The sequence below is a fragment of the Schistocerca americana genome, chromosome 2 (genome assembly GCF_021461395.2).
Source record: "Schistocerca americana isolate TAMUIC-IGC-003095 chromosome 2, iqSchAmer2.1, whole genome shotgun sequence".
Classification (NCBI taxonomy): Eukaryota; Metazoa; Arthropoda; class Insecta; order Orthoptera; family Acrididae; genus Schistocerca; species Schistocerca americana.
The window spans coordinates 481032263-481053054 of record NC_060120.1 but is presented as its reverse complement, the minus strand read 5'-3'; the positions used below and the strand labels follow the sequence as shown (position 1 = coordinate 481053054).

At 42.7% G+C, this 20792-nt stretch overlaps 1 non-coding gene across 1 annotated transcript; it reads left to right on the top strand.

Moving 5' to 3' along the window:
• The first annotated feature begins 14479 nt into the window (after positions 1–14479).
• Positions 14480–14551, top strand: Trnap-agg. Its single transcript has one exon. It is a non-coding gene; the product is annotated as a tRNA-Pro (tRNA).
• The last annotated feature ends 6241 nt before the right edge of the window (positions 14552–20792 follow it).

Below are 20792 nucleotides of genomic sequence, written 5' to 3'. Positions count from 1 at the left end.
CGGTCCTGTTCAGGTTGCAGTAAAACAGATTTTCCGTATGAAACAAAATTTAGCCTTAGCAAGGCACCAAATATCTTGTTGGTCCACACACAAACTGTGTTGGGAAGGGACGCCACAGACGTATTTACGTTGCGCTGGTGAGGGTGGACAGGACTGTCCTGGGGGTGGGCGGACTCGAAAATTGCTGTACGAGAAAACGACAGAGAAACGATTGGCAGCCCTGTTGCGGCTGCGGCCCGTAGATGTTCACATCAGCCTTGGTCGTAGGACAGCACCGAAACTGCTGTCGCGTGAATTTTCAGCAGTATACAACCTTACAAACGTAAGTTCTGTAAGGATTGCTAAAGCTACACTATTTCCCGTCGCGCTCGGCAGTGCTGGACCTGCGGTTTAGTAAAATCGGTGACAATCATTTATAGAAAATCGGAGGAATTCTGTGATAAATTAATAGGTTGTACCCCAAATTCCAGGACGAGGAAAGTGCCTCCTCTTGGCCCCTCTCGGGGGTGTTTATCCCTGTTAATACCGACATAAAATCGTTAAACGAGTCCGCGATCACGACTGCACTGAAAAAAGTAACACACCGTCTTCATCGGTTTTTGGGGTTCCGTATCCCAGTTGGTAAAAACGGAACACTTACGCGATCACTTTGTTGTCCGTCGGTCTGTTCGTCTGTTAACGCCCCCCTTTCTCATGAACGGGTAGAGGAATCAAGTTGAAATTTACGTCAAATGCTAACGTTTACGGTCCATTGGCAGCCTAAACAATTTAAGCTTCTAAGTTTACCATTTACGTCACATATTTTGATACTCGTAAACTCACTCATGTGAACTATCTACATGCATAATTAAGTTTGTTGTACGGAACTCTCAGAGCGCTGGTCCTGTTCGCACTTTTCCGGTTTTTTATTACCTTCACAATTTTACGCTTTTGTGTCTTAAGTCACCATCGGAACTTGTCAAATAAAAAGGCGCACTTGAAAAGCAATCCTACAGAGTGCAAAATGTTAGATACATATTGTATATGAAAGCAAACCATATCATATATAGAGGACGTCGATACACAGTATCTCGTCGAAAATTCCCGTGCACAAGAGGACCATGGACAAACGGCACTGTTTGCTGACATGTGGCTCCTTAAGTAAAACAGTCTGTGGCCGTTACATGGTATTAGTGCTTTCAAATACAGCATCTACAACTTTTAGTATTTGTTGTTGTTGTTGTGGTCTTCAGTCCAGAGACTTGTTTGATGCTGCTCTATATGATACTCTATACTGTACAAGCCTCTTCATCTCAGAGTAACTACTGCAACCCACATCCTTCTGAATCTCTTGGTCTCCCTCTACGACTTTTACCCTCCACGTTTTCCTCCAACACTATATCGGTGATCTCTTGATGCCTCAGAACGTGTCAGATCAACATATCCCTTCTTCTAGTCAAGTTGTCCCATAAATTCCTCTTCTACCCAATTCTATTCAGTACCTCTGCATTAGTTACGTGACCTACCTATCTATTTTTCAACATCCTTCTGTAGCACCACATATCGAAAGCTTCTATTCTTGTCTTGGCTAAAATATTGTCCGTGTTTCACTTCCATACATGGCTACACTCCATGCAAATACTTTCAGGAAGTGTCACGAAACACTTAAATCTACACTCGATGTAAAAAAATAATTCTCTTCTTCAGAACTGCCTTTTTTTGCCATTGGCAGTCTACATTTTATATCCTCCCTTCTGTGGCCATCATCAGATATTTTACTGCCCAAATAGTAAGACCCGTCTGCTACTTTAAGTGTCTCGTTTCTCAAGCTAATTCCCTCAGCATCATCTGATTTAATCCGACTACATTCCATTATCCTAGTTCTTCTTTTGTTTATTTTCATCCTATACCCTCCTTTCAAGAAACTCTTAATTCCGTTCAACTGTTCTTCCAAGATCTTTGCTGTCTCTGACAGAACCACAATGTCATCGGAAAACCTCAAAATTTTTAATTCTTCTCCTGGGTTTTAATTCCTACTCCAATTTTTTTTTTCTTTTCTTTGCTGCTTGCTCAGTATACAGATTGAATAACATCTGGGATAGGCTACAACCCTGTCTCACTCCCTTCTCAAGCACTGCTTCCCTTTCATGCCCCTCGAGTCTTATAGTGGCCATCTGGTTTCTATACAAATTGTAAATAACCTTTCGCTCCCTGTATTTTACCCCTACCACCTTCATAACTTGAAAGAGAGTATTCCAGTCAACATTGTCAAAAGCCTTCTCCAAGTCTAAAAAACGCTGAAAACGTAGATTTGCGTTTCCTCAACCCATCTTCCATGAGAAGTCGTAGGGTCAATATTCCTCGTGTTCTACATTTCCCCGGAATAGAAAATGATCTTCAGCGAGGTCAGCTTCTATCAGTTCTTCCATTCGTCTATAAAGAATTCGTATTAGTATTTTGCAGCCGTGACATACTAAACTGATAGTTCGGTAATTCTCACACCGCCGGCCGGAGTGGCCGAGCGGTTCTGGGCGCTTCAGCCTCGGGCATGGATGTGTGTGATGTCCTTAGATTAGTTAGGTTGAAGTAGTTCTAAGTTCTAGGGGACTGATGACCTCAGATGTTAAGTCCCATAGTGCTCAGAGCCATTTGAACCGTTTTTGAATTCTCATACCTGTCAGCTCCTGCTTTGTTTGACATTAGAATTATTATATTCTTCTTGAAGTCTGAGTGTATTTCGCCTGTCTCACACATCCTATTCACCAAATGGAGGAGTTTTGTCATGGCCGGCTCTCCAAAGGCTATCAGTAGTTCTAATGGAATCTTGTCTACTCCCGGGGCCTTATTTCGTCTGAGGTCTTTCAGTGCTCTGTCAAATTCTTCGTGCAGTATCATATCTCCCATTCATTTTCATCTACGTCCTCTTCCATTTCTATAATATTGCCCTCAAGTACATCGCCTAGTAATATATGCTCCTACAGCCTTACATTTGTCCCCCCGCCATCCCTGTTTAGCCGTTTTCAATTTCCTTTTGATTTCATTTTTGATACGTTTGTATTCCTTTTCGCCTGCTTCATTTACTGCATTTTTATATTTTCTCCTTTCATCAGTTAAATTCAATATCTCTTCTGTTAGCCAAGGATTTCCACTGGCCCTCGTCTTTTTACCTACTTGTTCCTCTGCTTCCTTCACTATTTTATCTCTCAAAGCTAGCCATTCTCCTTTTACTGTATTTCTTTCCCCTGTTCTTGTCAATCGTTCTCTAATGCTCATTCTGAAGCTCTCTATAACCTCTGACTATTTCAGTTTGCCCAGGTTCCATCTTCTTAAATTCCTACCTTTTTGCAGTTTTTTTTCAGTTTTAATCTACATTTCATAACCAATAAATTGTGGTCAGAGTCCACATCTGCCCCTAGAAATGTCTTACAATTTAAAATCTGATTCATAAATCTATTTTACCATTATATTATCTATATAAATTCTTCCAGCGTCTCCAGATCTCTTCCATTCATACAGCCTCTTTCATAATTCGTAAACCGAGTGTTAGTTATGATTAAATTATGCTCTGTGCAAAATTCTACCAGGCGGCTTCCTCTTTCATTCCTTACTCCCATTCCATATTAATCCATTATTTTTCCTTTTCTTCCTTTCACTTGTGTCGAATTCCATTCCCCCATGTCTATTTCGACTATTTAGTCTCCCTTAACTATCTGAATAATTTTTTTTATCGCATCACATATTTCTTCAGTCTCTTCATCATCTGCGAAGCTAGTTGGCATATATACTTGTAGTAGTGTAATAGGACTGGGCTTCGTGTCTGTCTTAGCTACAATAATGTGTTCACTATGCTGTTCGTATAACTTATTCGCTTTCCTATTTTTTTATTCATTATAAAACCTACTCCTGCATTACCCATATTTGATTTTGTATTTATAAACCTGTATTCACCTGACTAGAAGTCTTGTTCCTCTTGCCACCAAACTTTACTGATTCCTGCTATACGTAACTTTAACCTATCTGTTTCCCTCTTTAAATTTTCTGACCTACCTGCCCGATTGATGGATCTGACATTCCACGCTCCTATCCGTAGAACTTAGAACGCCAGTTTTGCTTCTCCTGGTAATGATATTTTCCTGAGTAGTCTCCACCCTGAGATCCGAATGGGGGATTATCTTACCTGCGGAATACTTTAGCCAAGAGGTCGTCATTATCGTTTAACCATTCAATAAAGCTGCATACCCTCGGGAAAAATTGCGGCTGTAGTTTCCCCTTGCTTTCAGAAGTTCTCAGTACCAGCACAGCAAAGCCGTTTAAGTTTTTGTTACAAGGCCAGGTCAGTCAGTCATCCAGACCGTTGCCCCTGCAACTACTGAAAAGGCAGCTACCCCCCTTCAGGAACCACACGTCTGTCTGACCTCTCAACAGATATCTCTCAGTTGTGGTTTCACCTAAGGTAAGGCTATGTGTGTCGCTGAAGCACGCAAGCCTCCCCAGCTACGGCAAGATCCATGGTTCATGGGGGCGGGACTTTTTTTTCTAACAAGTAATCAAGATCTATAAACTATAAAAATGTACTGTGGACTAGCGTGACGCTGGAACCACTTTAACATACTCGTATGATACAGTATAAAAAAAAGGCATATTTTCTTTCTAAAAGTATATAGAAGTTAAATTTACAGAAAATAAGGATAATTCTATTTATTGATGACTTGCTTATCACTAAACACAAAACTATTAAAATTAAAATCGAGTTTTGGACACTGGCATCGCAGCCATGTCGTAGGAGTCGTGTTTACTTGGGGTGTTGACTGTGGAGTCGCCTGTGACCCACGCGCGCCCTAGATACTGTCCCCTTAATATGGTATGTTTCGCCTTCATATATGTGTGATAAACTTTGTGTTCTGTGAGACAATTACTTACTTGTGTCATTATATCTGACAGATGAGATCATTTAAGTCCGAAACGCGAAAATTTGTGAAGTTTACGCATTAGAGAAAGCAAACAAGACAGAGTATTTCATTGTCTACTTACCCCCGTGCCATTAACATCTGCAGAGTGGGACTGGAACACAGGAGTAAGCTCGGTAGCAGATGTGTTCTACACTGTACCGTATACGGGCTGACACCTTTGTGGATCATCACATCTGCACTGATCATCACATCTGCACTGATCATCCAGTGGCTGTAGTCTTCACCAGTCCATTGCCGCTCCTTGTGATTCACAAGGGCGTCGTTAATAACAGGAGGCCACCTAATGCGCTCTTCGTCATGGACATTCGGAAAATTACCTGTACCAACAACACCGCTTTCTCTGGTCGTCAGGTTCTACGGTAGACAGAGCTGATGACAAAGTTGGATTGCCGCAACGCATACGAGCTCACAACTGCTCTTGACGATTTAACCTCGCAGTTGATGGGAAGGAGAATCACAGCCAACATTATCAGTCGATGTAAAGGCAATACTGAGAGCGACCAGGAGCTAACAACTTTTGCATATGAGAGACATGTCCTAAGTCTCTCACACAAGGAACTCGATTTTTGCACTGGATGGGTACTAACTTTTGGCGGAGTGAGGAAACATACATTCTGAGTGATGATCGTAATAGGCTCTTACTTCGTTTTCTTTAATAAATGAGATGGTTAATAAAGCACGCCATGCGGGGTAGCCGTGTGGTCAAAGGCGCCTTGCCACGGTTCGCGCGCTCCCCCCGTCGGAGGTTCAGTCCTTCCCGTGTGTGTGTGTGTGTGTGTGTGTGTGTGTGTGTGTGTGTTGTCCTTAGCATAAGTTATTTTAAGTTAGACTAAGTAGTTTGTAAGCCTAGGGACCGATGACCTCAGCAGTTGGGTCCCACAGAACTTACCAAAGATTCCAATTGCAATAAAGCACGTGTAAAGTTTCTTACCTTATGGCTGAACAAGAATGAAAATAATTTTCCTCTAACAACAATCTTTCATCGTGTGACTGTAATAGAATTTTGGCACACTTGCATTTCCAACTGTATTTATAATTACACTTCGATACAGAAGCTAAATGCTCTATTCATCTTTCTTGGTGCAAATGGCTCTGAGCACTATGGGACTCAACTCCTGAGGTCATTAGTCCCCTAGAACTTAGAACTAGTTAAACCTAACTAACCTAAGGACATCACAAACATCCATGCCCGAGGCAGGATTCGAACCTGCGACCGTAGCGGTCTTGCGGTTCCAGACTGCAGCGCCTTTAACCGCACGGCCACTTCGGCCGGCCTTATCTTTCTTCTTGAGATGGGTTATAGACGTGTGGTACATATGAGAAGGTAAATTATACGATGCACATCGCACGTATCCAGTCATTTCTTTTCAAATGTGTAGATTTCAGTCAGTACCCATAAAGACAGGGCGAGCTGTGTTGGAGTTTTGACCTACTGCAGAGCCAGGAACTCTTCACCCAAATACCAGGCGACCTGCTGGTGGGGTAGTGGGGTCCCTTCTCCTCTCTGTGGGATTCATACTGCCATTGCCGCTTCCCATATATCTGTCTGCATCGGTTTCTATCTTCTCGTACTTCCCTCCTCGTCTTCTTCTACTTATTTTTTTCTCATCTTTTTCTCATAGCCTCCTTTACTCCATCTAACCAGGAAACCTTCGGTCTTCTTCTGCTTCTCCCTCCTTGAGGTGGGAGATCAAGATGTTCTTTGATTATCTGTCATCTGCCATTCACATCGTTTGTCCACATCAGACGAACTGCCGTTCTTCTATCTGTGCTGCTTTCTTGAGTCATTTCCATAATCGTATTTCTTACGTGGTCTCACTGAGATAACCTAAACGACATTCTAATGTAGCCCACTTCTACAGCTCTCAGTTTGCTTTTGTTTTTTTCCAGCAACCTCCCAGCACTGGCATCCATAACTTGCTATAGGCTCTGAAATACTTCAGTAGAGCACTTAATTCACAGTCGGAACTATCTTAGATTACCTTAAAAGAAGGTTTACTTTCCGGATCGCTGTTTCCTCATAGGCTACTCATTCCTGTATTTCCTAATTACTTATTCCGCTTCCGATAGGATGCTACCCACAATTTAAACGTCAGACAGTTTCTTCAATACACAAAGGAATGATGACATTAGCTGCCCGCGGGCATTGATTTAAATCAATGGGACGCAGATGATGTCATCGTCTTTAGCAGCGTTACGAACGATCAATCACTAATGATCCTATAAAACATAGATGCTTCCTTATCTGCAGATGCCAAACCAAACTTCGAACACCAAAGTGGTGAGCCCCACCGATATTACGGTCTCCATAGAAAACAACGCTCATAAAATCCAGAATGATATTTTTACTCTGCAGAGGAGTGTGCACTGATATGTAACTTCCTGGCAGATTAAAACTGTGTGCCGGACCGAGACTCTAACTCGGGACCTGGTAGAGCACTTGCCCACGAAAGGCAAAGGTCCCGAGTTCGAGTTTCGGTCCGGCACACAGTTTTAATTTGCCAGGAAGTTACATAAAATCCAACTTGGAAAAGATAACAAGATATCATAGATCATGCGGTGAACTGGCCTTGTGTAGATGGCATTCGAGAAACTTGGTTACGTTCTCCGCAAACCGACTATCCAATTAACTTTTAAAGGTAGTTTCACGACACTTGCATCCAGCCAGTCACAAATACGGGCTCAAAACAATGACACAACAAATAGAGCAAATCGACCCCGTATCCATCAAAGGGCAATAGAGAGAAAATCTTGAAGTGAGTGAGAGAGACAAGATCAAAAACGAAGAGATGAGGAGAAGAATGTGGGTCTCTGACGTTGTCGAGCGAATACCGAGACTGAAATGGCGTGGGGCAGGACACGTGGTCAAGAACAACTTTAAATGGATCAAAATACTGATGCAGTAGAGTCAAAGAAAAGTGTCAGACGTCCTCTGGTGAGATGGAGAAACAGCATCCCACGACACGCAGGAAAAAGATGGATCCAGACTGCCCATCAAAGATCGACATGGACAATGTTGGAAGAGGATATCTAGGGGCTGAAGAAGAAGAAGATGAATATGTAGACAAACAATAACAAAGCCTAGTGTACGAGTGTTTGTAAACGTACTTGCTAGTCGGATAGTGTGTTACAGTTCAAGCAGTAAGCCGTGAGTGGAGGATGGGATTTACCAGTGCAGAAAAAGCCGACATCTCATATTGTGTGGAGGGTGTAGGAAGAATGTAGTTCGTTCTTACACGCCAATTATTTCAATAGTTATTTTATCAACCTCTTCGACCAGTTGCGTGAAAGTGGTAGCGTAATAGCGAGACAACGTAACAGAAAGAAACGAGGGACGACAGAAGGGGAGGAAATTAATGTTCTGGCTGCTGTTGAAGTTGATCCGCACGTTACCTCCTGCACAATCGTACGAAGCAGTGGTATGAGTCATCCAAGTGTCTTACGCATTCTTCATCGAAATACTCATAGGCTCCATCACTATCACATCTCTCTCCACCAATAGCTGCATGGAACCGAATATGAGAATCGTGTTAACTTCTGTACATGGGCATTAATAGAGGATACTTCAGATGTATCGTGTACTTGTTTAATAATGACTCTACATTTACCAATAATGGCCAAGTAACCCACCGAAACATGCAATATTTGCCTGTTAACAATCCCCGTTCAATTTGATACGTGGAACAATAGCGTCCATGGAGTATAAACGTGTGGTATGGGGGAGTCAACCATCAGCTCATAGGCCCGTTTTTCGCACACGGAAAACTGCAGGCGCACGCGTATTGCAGCCTCCTAACTGACCATCTTCCACAGATGCAAGAAGACGTTCCTCTGTATACTAGGAGGAACCTGTGGTACCAACTTCATGGTTGTCCAGCCCATACTGCACGAAGTACTACAGCGTGTCTTCACGAATTGTTTCCGAATCGTTGGATTGGACGCAGAGGACATGTACCCTGACAGGCCCGTTCTCCGAATTTGACGCTTGTAGATTTTTTTCTAAGGGGAAAGCCGGAAGACGCTGTCTAAACGGACATACCAACTACACCAGATAACATGCATCGAAGTATTACTGCAGCCTGTTCGGACATCTCCGGTGAAATGCTAGCATGTGTGCAGCAGTCGTTCCAGACCAGACTGGAACCGAGTATTGCCGTTGCTGATGGTCAGTTCGAACACAAAATGTGTCTGTTAGTTGTCTCGCTACTGTCCAGAATCCACATAACCAGCGTATGTACTTATGTTGTTCTTCAGTGTGTGCTGCCACAGGTGTTGCACGAGTGTGGGCGTGTGAACTTGTTCAAAACGCAATGTCTAGTAAACGACTCGCACTATATCGCCGCAACAAACACCACTGACATTCTAATTAATCCTATTTATAATTTGATAATGTCAGCAGCCATTATTCCGTTCAAAAAAGTGTTTGTTTGCACAAAAAATACGCTTTCTAAGAATTATTGGAATCTGTTGATTGGCTAACGATACGAGTTCCTGACTACCAATTCATTCTGGGAAAGCCGCATACCAATAGCACTTTCCATTTCCGTAATATTTGCAGTACAAGTTACAGATGATTTACCCTGTGTAGGGTGTAACGGGTGGTGTAAGTGCCAATATTTCTGTTGGTGACTGAGGACGGTGTCCTGAACAACATTACATCAGTACCGACACCATTTGCAGACTAACGATTACAGCTATTACAAGTTATATTTTTTTTTTTTGGTTGGCCAATACCTCCACGTACGCGTGGCAAAAGCAAAGCATTAATGTCTATTTTCCCCGAGATTATGGGGAAGTGCAATTCAGACAGGTAAAGCGGTGCAGCACACCTCACGAAAACGTACGTGGAGGTCAATCCCCGCATCTACCAACAAATGGAGAACTCTGTCATCGTTCGTACAAACACCAGCAATCATTACTTGTCGTACTACATGATTAGTACAAAATAACAATTATTTGGTAATCATTATCGCAAATAAGACAAAACTGAGTACAGAGGTGTAAAAACGTTTAACTGAGGATTGTAGCTTATCCTGCCATTGCCAAGGCTTATCCTTGAATTGTTTCTTTTAATATACGTAACACTGATGCGTTATGTAAAAACGCAAAACAAACAGAAGACAAGAAGACATGGTACATAAGAAAGAACTTTATTTACACTACTGGCCATTAAAATTGCAACACCAAGAAGAAATGCAAATCGTAATGGGTATTCATTGGACAAATATATTATACTAGAACTGACATGTGATTACATTTTCACGCAATTTGGGTGCATAGATCCTGAGAAATCAGTACACATAACAACCACCACTGGCAGTAATAACGGCCTTGATACGACTGGGCATGCGTGTACAGGTATAACTGCCCATGCAGCTTCAACACGATACCACAGTTCATCAAGAGTAGTGACTGGCGTATCGTGACGAGCCAGTTGCTCGGCGAATATTGTCAAAACGTTCTCAATTGGTGAGAGATCTGGAGAATGTGCTGGCCAGGGCAGCAGTCGAACATTTTCTGTATCCAGAAAGGCCCGTACAGCATCTGCAACATGCGGTCGTGCATTATCCTGTTGAAATGTAGGGTTTCGCAGGGATCGAATGAAGGGTAGAGCCACGGGTCGTAACATATCTGAAATGTAACGTCCACTGTTCAAAATGCCGTCAATGCGAACAAGCGGTGACCGAGACGTGTAACCAATGGCAACCCATACCATCACGCCGGGTGAAACGCCAGTATGAAGATGACGAATACACGTTTCTAACGTGCGTTCACCACGATATCGCCAAACACAAATGCGACCATCATGATGCTGTAAACAGAACCTGGATTCATCCGAAAAACGACGTTATGCCATTCGTGCATCCAGAGTCGTCGTTGAGTACACCAACGCAGGCAATCCTGTCTGTGATGCAGCGTCAAGGGTAACCGCAGCCATGGTCTCCGAGTTGATAGTCCATGCTGCTGCAAACGACGTCGAACTGTTCGTGCAGATGGTTGTTGTCTTGCGAACGTCCCCATCTGTTGACTCAGGGATCGAGACATGGCTGCACGATCCGTTACAGCCATGCGGATAAGATGCCTGTCATCTCGACTGCTAGTGATAGGAGGCCGTTGGGATCCAGCACGGCGTTCCGTATTACCCTCATGAACCCACCGATTCCATATTCTGTTAACATTCATTGGATCTCGACCAACACGAGCAGCAATGTCACGATACGATAAATCGCAATCGCGATAGGCTACAATCCGACCTTTATCAAAGTCGGAAACGTGATGGAACACATTTCTCCTCCTTACACGAGGCATCACAACAACGTTTCACCAGGCAACGCCGGTCAACTGCTGTTTGTGTATGAGAAATCGGTTAGAAACTTCCTCATGTCAGCACGTTGTAGGTGTAGTCACCGGAGCCAACCTTGTGCCAATGCTTTGAAAAGCTAATCATTTGCATATCACAGCATCTTCTTCCTGTCGGTTGAAGTTCGCGTTGTAGCACGTCATCTTCGTCGTGTGGCAATTTTAATGGTCAGTAGTGTACAATCCAGTGAAAGGATATTCCACATTATGTGGCTTGTAAGATAAGCAGAACACACAAAATTAAGGCTCTTATGGGTCTCTATAAGATAATAACAATCCTGACTCCTATCACGTTCATCAAATGTTCCGAAAACTTTAGTCAGTTGAACGGCAGGCTTGTAAGCGACGATACCACGACGCACTGACGCATCCCCACACTCCAGCGTTAGCTGAGATTGTTGTGACTGCTTCCTGGATTAGAAGTGTTAGAGTGGCTTCGTCGTCGATGACCTCTCTGTACACGACCTCAATGACGTGCCCTCAGTAATAAAAATCCAGTGGATTTAAATCGGGGCATCTGGGCGGCCAACACACATGGCTTCCCCTGCCATACCATCTTTTGGAAAACTGGCGATATATATAACAAAGAACCTTTCAACTGGTATGAGGAATTGTCCCATCGTGCATAAACCACATCTCGAGACGTTCTTGCTGTGGAATGTCATTCAGCAACTCCTGTAATGAAGACGGCAGTAAGTGAAGATAGCGAGCAGCTGTCAGCCTTGTAGCAAGCTCTAATGGACTCAGCAGCGTGTCTCCGACGAACCCGCCCCACATGTTTAGAGCAATTCTGGCTTGAAATCTGCCCCGTCGCATGGTGTGAGCGCTTGCAGCTGCCAGATGTGCAAATTATGCACGTTCACAAGACCTGCGCAAGTGAACATGGCTTCATCTGTCATCAGTCTTTCCGAAGAAACTCTGCGGTGTTTTCATACTGTTCCATGAGGCAGGTGCAGAATATAGCTCTTCTTGAGTATTCCACTTCGTAAGAAGTTGAACTTTCCCGCATCGTGTGACCAACTGTGCGGTGTTTCCACCTGACGTGCCGAACTTCTTGTACTTACTGTGGGTTGTTAGTCAATAAAACGTAGAATTTGCTCCTCGCATCTTAAGCTGCACCATCATGTTGATCATGTTGTGGCCCACGTTCCTCACATCGAGGAAGAAGAGTTCCCGTGTCTCGTACTTGATGATGCCCCCGTCCGCAGCTCGTGGTCGTGCGGTAGCGTTCTCGCTTCCAGCGCCCGGGTTCCCGGGTTCGATTCCCGGCGGGGTCAGGGATTTTCTCTGCCTCGTGATGACTGGGTGTTGTGTGATGTCTTTAGGTTAGTTAGGTTTAAGTAGTTCTAAGTTCTAGGGGACTGATGAGCATAGATGTTAAGTCCCATAGTGCTCAGAGCCATTTGAACCATTTTTTTGATGATGCCCCCAAACGAGGCCTCTTCTTGCGCTCGGAATGTGACGCGGCGAGAATCTCGAGCGATGGATCTCCCTTGCCCGTACCGCAGACCGCCTAGCTTCTCCATAAATTAAGTGCATATGAGATAATTCTGCAAAGTTGTACGCCTCCATGATGCCGGAGTTGCGTTTGCGTGCTTTCTGCAAGGCTAACGGTCTTCGACTACGTGACCAGCGTGCCGTTATAGTTGCGAACGCGAGGAAGCAAAACGAATAGTCTATACTGTCAGGTGACGGTCACTTTGCGGCCCAGGTACGGCCATGCAAAAAACATAAGGTCGTAAAGTTTGTGACGTGTTTTGTGGTAAGACTCTTCGACGCAGAGAAAAAGTAAGCTACACACTGAAGTGTGTGCATATTAAGGTACCACATGTAAAAATATTTGCTCTTATACCCATTACACCATATATAAAACGTTCTGCACAGCTCCCACGTTTTATAGATTAAAAGAAATTCGTGTTAGCACCACAAACTACTTTTATCGAATAATTTATTATTGTAAAAATATTTTAGAATAAAAACATATTGGTTGGATAGGTTAAAACGTAAAATGTCATATCCATGGTAAAAGTTGTCTTGGTCAAGAAAAATTACACCCTAACCTTTCTGCACGTTTAATGAGTGTTACCAGAGGAAAACGTCGAAACTCATCAAATGTGCAGAAATCATACGGTTTTGATGTACATTGTCTTAACCAAGACAACTGTTAGCTTGGATGTGACGCTTTACGTTTTGATCTGTCGTATGGAGTTTCTTTTACTATAATGTATTTTACATTGATCTCAAATAGTACTTGTTACCGAAACTGCTCGTCAATAAGGCATTACAAGTCAGTTTACGGTGTTAACTTGAATTTCTTCAGATATGGATAAATGTTATAAATTGTGAATCACTAAAAACATACGATCTTCTCGAAAACTTCGTAGATTTTGTCCCACATAAATGCACAATAACAAAATTATTTGTTCTATGACATTTTGTTTTTACAGGTACCAAAACAAACGAGTCCTGCGCCAATGAGACGACGGAATGAGACAACGTATACTCCAAAAAGGTACACTACATTAATTTTAACGTACAATGATGAAATGATAGCGGACGGTCGTTTTTTCTCCACAGACCAAAACTCAGTGAATAAATGTTGTCAGCGTGTGCACGTGTAGCGTGTTGTGGAACTCCAATTGTAATAATACCGAATTGCACGTTATTGCTATGCCCCTTCCCTCAATCCAGGATGTACACACGACGATGGTGTTGCCTTCGGCAAGTGTTCAGTTCACTTTCCAGGGCACTAGCTATGTCGCTGCCGATCGCAGGCCTGAAGGCAACCAATCTATGGAGATATATTCCTTGGCGTTCCGATAGATATAAGGAAAACATAATGACGAAGAGGAAGAAGAAGTAAAAAACAAACGATGCGATTGATTAGGGCACACCATAGATTACGAACATTTTTCTTCACCGGCTTTCATTGCTCTCTCGTAAGGTTATTTCCTGCCTTTCTGAAGTAGGGACGATCAGACTGAGCGCGGCATACCTCAGCAGCGTCGCCCGTCGCAACTGAGCTGACAGCCAGTCTTACGTGGCCTTCCACAGGAGCAGCGGCGGCGGCGGCGGCAGCGGCAGCGGCAGCGGCAGCGTGCGGCCTGTTGCACGAATGTAGGTCACGCTTTACGAGCTTTCTCAACACGCAAGAATACTTTTCTCATCGTGGCTCGTTGGTCTAGGGATATGATTCTCGCTTAGGGTGCGAGAGGTCCCGGGTTCAAATCCCGGACGAGCCCAAGTTTTTACACTTCGTTCCTGCCCTCTAAGAAAAGAAGTGGACACGCGTACTTCATATCCAAGAGACTGCGTAAGCACAACAAATGCCGAAAGCGTTGGGAACCAAGGAATGTAGGAGTTTATTGGTGGGCCAGAATTCAGGCCTTGAGAGGCGGAGCACAAACACGTAACACAGCTCCGTTTAGCTGCAACTGCTGTTTCATTGACTTTTAACGTACATTTTCTGCTCCGATACACTTACATTGCGATTGTTTAGTTGTTCTTAAGGCAAACGGATTTACGAGGTTGAATTCTTTCCAGTAGAACAGAACGTCCTTTCAGAAAATTTATTTGGTGACACAGTCCTTCCATAAGTCTTCTATTCGTTTCAGTTTCATGCATTGCTATTATGCGCTGCATAGGTTTGTAGAGTGGCCCATAATATTCACAGTCCTTGGTTTCAGCCATCAAGAATGATTTATAATAATATTTGTAAGCATTTCAAATACCTTGAACTAATAAACCTCAGCTGTAGTTGCGTTAAGATTTTTTTCACTGAAAGCTGATCTGCCCACCATCTATTGTTAGCAGCGAGCGAAAGTCTCATTGGACGCCATTTTTACTGCCGGAGAAAACGAAATCCTCGACACACACACACGTGCGTGCTTCATCAAACTAAGAACTATGTCAGATTGTTTACTGTGAATCCTAGTTCCACAATGAAGGAAATCGTATGCTGCTTCCGGTCGTCACTATCCTCACAGCGAAGCCGACATCCACTCTTCAGGGTCTTCAATGCGCTTATCAACGAGTGCAAGATGCAATAACAATTCTATAATATTCGAGCTCTTAGTCTCGTGAAATAGTTATACTGTGCAAGAAATAATGACCCGTTTGTGTATGAGATTCGCTTCGTATATACAGGATTTGGGTGATGATAAACATTGAATTTCCACAAAATCTGTTTCATTTCATTCTGAAACTTGCTTCGAAAGACTCTGTGTGTAACACGTCAGTGACTGAAGAAGGTAGGATATCTGCTTTTGGGATAGAGACAGTCACGCTGCTCCATCGCTGCAGTAGTGCAGTATTGTTGACTACTGAGCGGTGGAACTTTCTGTATCGAGTGCGTCGTGGATAGTTCATACAGCCACTGAAAGTGAATATATTGTATGATGGATCAGTATAATCTGCGAAAATTCAAAACTCCTTCCGTGAACTCTTCGGAAACGGATCGAACGATCACTGTGCCATTAGCTGAAGCGGAGCTTGCCAAAAACAGCAAACGATTATCCTTCCGTTCGTCACTGCCTCTAACCTCATTTTCTTCAGATGCGGCGACGGTGGTATTGTTTCCAAAGTGCTCTCTTCAATCAGCGACTTCTCTTTCCAGCACCTGGTTGTTGGTGGCTCTGTTCTAGATTATCGTTCGTTGCAGTGAGCTGCTACGATGGATCACTTACTCTTACCATAGCAATCGTGATTTGATGGCGATTAGTAAAGAAATTTTCACATGGTACGAAGTAATACCACCTCAATGTATTTCTTGCTAATGTGACGGCGGTGCATTGTGGATGGCGGTCGATCCCAGCGGAACACAGCACAGTCCAGTAACCGCTTGCACTGTTCTCAAACTGTCAGTTGCCTTTTCGATAACACGAGCGTGATGGGGCTCTCAGACACTTTTTCTTTCTCTTGAAGTACCTAAAAGTGACAGCATGCTTATTTAATAGCGTGCGAGCCGATTTAGAGTAGCACCCGCACTTCAGCACTGGATTACCCTCAGATCTCGATTTACGGGTCTCCTTCAGAAAGGAATTGATTCGATCGCTTCTTACCACCATAAGCATTAGCAATTCCTTGCCGATTTTTTGCATTTACTCATTCCTTCAATAGTAAGTATGTAGATGCGACCTTACAAATAGAACTAGCGTACAATTGGGGCGACAACTAGGAAAACGGTAGGTACCTCAGGAAGCGTTATTATACGTGCATAGAGCCGAATATTACAAAACAAATTCTGTTAAATTAATAATAATTTCCCATATTTTTAACCAAAGGCGAAGGTGAATTTATAATCTTTGGAAATAGCAGGACTGCAACCCACTACTTTCGACTCCGTGATTCAATGACTCTAACCATTACACCAAGGTGAACTTCTGAAACACTTGACTGTGTCCTTTCTGTACACCACCTGAAGGCTTTAACCACAGATATCACATTTAATTATATTAAATCGTGCCGGGAACGACATGTTCCTTTTTTTTTTTTTTTTTTTTTTAAATCTTCTAAGCGCCGTTAACTTGAAATGAAATACTTTTATAACATTCAAGTTATAATACCAAATCAACCCAGTAAGAAAAGTTTATAACCATTAATACGGCGTTTTTCTTCACTTTAATAGAACAAATTGTAGCAGTACCGACGCGTTTTCAAGTGATTTTCAATGTGATGGCATTTTGAGACAGAATATTTTCATGGGGCACAAATTACGAGTACAATATAAAACACGCGAAATAACAGTTGCAACTAAGAACAACGAAATCTAATATGGCCTTTCCCACGTTATCATTGAGGTCGACAGATACTCTTGCAATCTTCGGTACAGCGTTTGTCGTCAAAATGACGTCAGTTTGCATCAAATGTTGTGAATTTAGTGGTACTCATAGCATCGTAGAGTGTCCATTGCTTGTTCTCGGATTGCAGGCGCAGGTATGAAGAGGTAACGCTGTGCTTAGTTTACAGTAAAGCTTTCTTCCCTGCTGATGGTCGCACAGGTCAACGGGAAGCTTAAGAACGAATACGACTGCCCACATGTTCCCTTGCAGTCCAAAGTCGGCCACTGTTCCATCCGCCTGCCCCACACATCTGGATATTATGCAATTCATCCAGCTGGGCAAATGGAGGGCAAAAGTAAGGCCCCTTTCAAACTCCATCAAGTACTGATAACGCTGTCTCACACGAGTACTCGGTATCTCCGTGTCCTCGCAGTGATCAATCAACATCTGACGCTGTTCATGTCCTTTTTTGTACGCTTCCAGGCCTGGTAACAACACCAAACTCGAGTAACACTAACACACTTTGATGGTCGCGCTACCTGCCACAAAGAATTGCAAATCCAATCATTTACTTACCCGCCGACGTGATGTACATGTACGAAGTTGCGTTGACATCGGAACATTACTTCTAGGTGCTTCACTTTCTTGTCAGACAGTTTTTATGTATAAACTATGCAAACGAAAAGCATATTTCATTAAGAAATGTGGATAAGTGCAAGGTAACGACTGTAGCAAATACAGGCATGCCACACACATTTACAGGTAATACTAAGAAGCGACATATAATGGAGTGATCAAGTGAAATCATTATTGTAGAAGGTGGATGGATCAATCAGATGCATTTGGAGGGGCTGCGCGGGATTAGCCGAGCGGTCTAAGGCGCTGCAATCATGGACTGTGCGGCTGATCCCGGCGGAGGTTCGAGTCCTTCCTCGGCCATGGATGTGTGTGTGTTTGTCCTTAGGGTAATTTAGGTTAAGTAGTGTGTAAGCTTAGGGACTGATGACCTTAGCAGTTAAGTCCCATAAGATTTCACACACATCTGAATTTTTTTAATTTTTTATTTGGAGGGTTACAGGAAAATGAATGGTAATCTGACCTAAATCTTCGATCATACCTCTTATTACGGAATCACTTATTGTTGCGAGCATTACCGTTCGCATTATTGTGGTTCTGCTCCATCGTATTCATCACTGGGTTGTGAAGAGTCTGTCCATTTCCATTCCAGCATGGCCTGTTATCCTGCGAAAATTAAACCTTCTCACATGATTCTAATGACTTGTACGGAATTGTTCAGTATACAAGGTTCCACTCGATCTTGGGTCTTCGTATAACACATCTCATGCATCCATAACCGACAGTAATTCTTCCATAGTTGGTTTTTTTTCTTCTTTCCGGGAGTTATCTACAACATGCGGCGTCTCTCGCATCTGAGTTTCCATCACCTTCTATCTTGCCAGGGCTCTTCTAGTGTGGCTCTCTCCTGCACCGGACGCCTCTCTCCATCATTCCAGTGTAGCAAGGTTCTTCCTCTTTTTCTGTGTCGTAGAGATCTCCAGTCGCATATTTTAGAAGGCTCCCTTTCCTCTGTTATTCTTCTAAGATGTCCATACCATGTTACCTATTTGTTTTCAGTTGTGTCTGCAATATCCTTGGTTGCTCCCAACTGTTCTCCTAGCACTTCATTTCTTATTTTCTCTCTTCTTGCTGCTTCACAACTTCGTCCCAAAACTCCACTTCCATTGTCTTCGTTTGTTTTCATTGACCCTGCAGACTTCCCACAGTTCTGCACCATAGAAAGCAATGCTCTCAACCATAGTCTTGTATATCTCATATTCAAATTTTTTGACGTAGTTCTATCACAGAACTGGAGTGTAACTTCTTACTTGCCATTTTTCCTTTTTCTATTCCGTGTTTTATTTCTTGGTTGCAGCCAGCTTTATCACAATGACTGACCCTAAATATTTGTATGTTCGACAATACTTTACTATACACCCAAGATCCCTTCCTACGCCTTTGATAACCGAGTATTCAGTCTTTGTAAAGTTAATTTTCGTACCCCACAGCTAGCATTCTTCCTTAAACTTTCTTAACGTATAATACACATCCTCTTCTTCCTCGACGAAAATAACTTGATCGTCGGCGATGTGTATGGAGAACAGGATATTGTCAATTATTCTAACTGTCATGTTTTAGCGTTTCGATTTCCAATTTTTCGGTGCTTCGTTCAAACATATTTTAAGGAAGGTAGGAGCTAAGCAATACCCTTACCTCAGTCCTTTACTGACCTTAAGTTTCTGTAATTGTAACTTCCCAAAGCTAACAAGAGCATAATCTGAATACCGCTTTCTGACAGCTTGTACATAACATTTATGAATGTTCTGGTTATTTGTTGCTTCCCACATCCTTGAAAGTGGTACACTGTCATAGGCGTTCTGTAAATCTATAAGAACCATGTGTGTTCCCAAGTTGTGTGCAATTCTCTTGTCAGTCTCCCGTCTAATGCTGCAAGTATTACCGAGTTACAGTTTCTTGCCCGGAACTCACTAAGATCTTCTACTTCCTCAGTTTCTCTACTATTTTCAAGTTTTGAGGATCTTATTACACAGTCTCGATATGGAATTGATAACTGTGATGTTTGATAATTTGCACCGTCGTCTTTGATTCCCTTTTTAAAGATGTTTGTGATGAACACTTCTTTAAACTCAACAGGGATTTCCTCTGCTCTACGACAGAGATTGAATAGCTTTGCTAGACATTTAAATAACACATTTCGCTCAGCCTTCAGCAACTCCATATATATAGCTCCAGGTCCTGGTTCTTCGACATTTTTGAACTGTTTAACTGTATCTTGGATATCCGCTGTTGTTTTCTTCTGGATTTGTGTGTCATGTGCGTTCCCTGCAAAGGAGCATATATTTTGAAATTCAGGTCGACCTTCTTTAAACAGTTCTTGCCGATATGTCTTCCATTTATCTATGCTTATGTGTTTATACTACTTCTGCCATTTGTTGTTTATCTCTTTACATGCTTCTTTGGACTTTGAATTTCCTATGGGGTTATTAATTTCTTCACATTTAAAGTACCACGTAGCATTTTTTGCTGTAATGACTGCTTACTTTGCCTGTCCCCTCAATCTTTCAAATCTACCACATCAGTCATGTTGCTTATAAGCCAGCTGTTGTAAGCCTCCTTTTTCTTATCCACTTTGCAGCAATATCATCATCCCGGCGATCACTTTTAAATTTGCCAGACGTGCTCCCAGCTATTCAGAGACTTTCAAAGGCCGCTCCATAAATACGTCTCACAACTGCCTTCTACACTACTACCACTGTCGTACCATCAGTCTAATTTAGCTTCTAATTCGATCTAAATTTGTATAAGAAGGCTGTTGAAGAATTGTGCAATAAATTTAACTTATACTGTAGTTGATCCAGTTTCTCTCCATTCTCATGGCAACTGTTTTGGCAGCTACTAATTTTTTGAAGGGGGTACCGAAGAGCACATCCAAGGAGAAAATGGTAAGATCGACATTCTACTTACCCATAGACTCTGCAATTCTCCACCTTTGTACTATTACTGTCTCTCCTTACAGCATAATCAGTTACAGAGTGTAATCTCGCTATTGACTGTATCCACGTATATTTATGAATCTCTTTGCGTTAAATAAAATTCATTCCATATCTTAAGACCGTACTGCTCA